This window comes from Parus major, unplaced genomic scaffold (assembly GCF_001522545.3).
Source record: "Parus major isolate Abel unplaced genomic scaffold, Parus_major1.1 Scaffold711, whole genome shotgun sequence".
NCBI classification, from domain to species: domain Eukaryota; kingdom Metazoa; phylum Chordata; class Aves; order Passeriformes; family Paridae; genus Parus; species Parus major.
This window is the reverse complement of record NW_015379595.1, coordinates 7,917-9,383: the sequence shown is the minus strand read 5'-3', so window position 1 is coordinate 9,383 and position 1,467 is coordinate 7,917. Positions and strand designations below refer to the sequence as shown.

The 1,467-nt window shown below is 50.7% G+C and overlaps 1 non-coding gene across 1 annotated transcript; it reads left to right on the top strand.

The window, feature by feature from the left end:
• The first annotated feature begins 265 nt into the window (after window positions 1-265).
• Window positions 266-402, top strand: LOC117243823. The gene has a single exon (XR_004495732.1). It is a non-coding gene; the product is annotated as a U8 small nucleolar RNA (small nucleolar RNA).
• Window positions 403-1,467: the final 1,065 nt, after the last annotated feature.

The window sequence follows — 1,467 nt, the reverse complement described above, 5'->3', positions numbered from 1 at the left end:
TCCATCCCCATGTCCATCCCAGTGTCCGTTTGTCCATCCCCGTGTCCATCTGTCCCGTTGTCCATCCCAGTGTCCATCCCAGTGTCCGTTTGTCCATCCCAGTGTCCATCTGTCCATCCCTGTGTCCATCCCAGTGTCCGTCTGTCCATCCCCATGTCCATCCCAGTGTCCGTTTGTCCACCCCAGTGTCCGTGTGTCCATCCCAGTGTCCGTTTGTCCACCCCAGTGTCCGTTTGTCCATCCCAGTGTCCATCCCAGTGTCCNATCGTCAGTGCGGTATATCCTGACCTGCCCCGCCCATGCGGGCAGCACGTGATGAGCGCGACGCGATGACGTCAGTGATTACGTCAACGCGGGGGCGCGGGCTGCGCAACAACGGCCCGCGCTGCCATTAACTCTGACTGCGCCTGCCCGGGGCAAAAGGCGGGAAAAACCGCGGGGTCACGTGGGCGTCTTCTGTTCACGTGATTTCCTTATATGGTGTGGGGGCTGAGTTAAGGGTGACGTAATCGGTTTGTACTGGTTGTTACTGGTTTATATCAGTTCATACTGGTTTATACTGGTTTGTATTAGCACCTACTGGTTTGTACTGGGTTGTATCGGTTCATACTGGTTTATACTGGTTTATACTGGTTTCTGCTGGATTGCACTGGTTTGTATTGGCTCATATTGAACTGGTTCATACTGGTTCGTACTGGTTTGTATTGGCACATACTGGTTTGAACTGGTTTACGCTGGTTTATACTGGTTTTTATTGGCTCATACTGGTTTGAACTGGTTTATGCTGGTTTATGCTTGTTTGTATTAGTTCATACAGGTTTACACTGGTTTATACTGGTTTATACTGGTTCATACTGGTTTACACTGGTTTATACTGGTTTGTACTGGTTCATACTGGTTTGTACTGGTTTATACTGGTTTGTATTAGTTCATACTGGTTTGTACTGGTTCATACTGGTTTGTACTGGTTTATACTGGCTTAAACTGGTTTATTCTGGTTTGTTCTGGTTTCCACTGGTTTGTGTTAGATCGTACTGATTTAAACTGGTTTATATTGGTTTGTACTGGTTTGTATCGGTCCATCCCAGTGTCCATCTGTCCATCCCTGTGTCCATCCCAGTGTCCGTCTGTCCATCCCTGTGTCCATCCCAGTGTCCATCTGTCCATCCCAGTGTCTATTTGTCCATCTGTCCATCCCTGTGTCCATCCCCGTGTCCGTCTGTCCATCCCTGTGTCCATCCCCGTGTCCGTCTGTCCATCCCTGTGTCCATCCCTGTGTCCATCTGTCCATCCCCGTGTCCGTCTGTCCATCCTTGTGTCCATCCCTGTGTCCATCCCTGTGTCCGTCTGTCCATCCTTGTGTCCATCCCTGTGTCCATCCCCGTGTCCGTCTGTCCATCCCTCTGTCCCCCCTGGAGGAGCGGGGGAAGTTCCGTGGCGTTTTGGGCGGATTTTGGGGAATTTTGG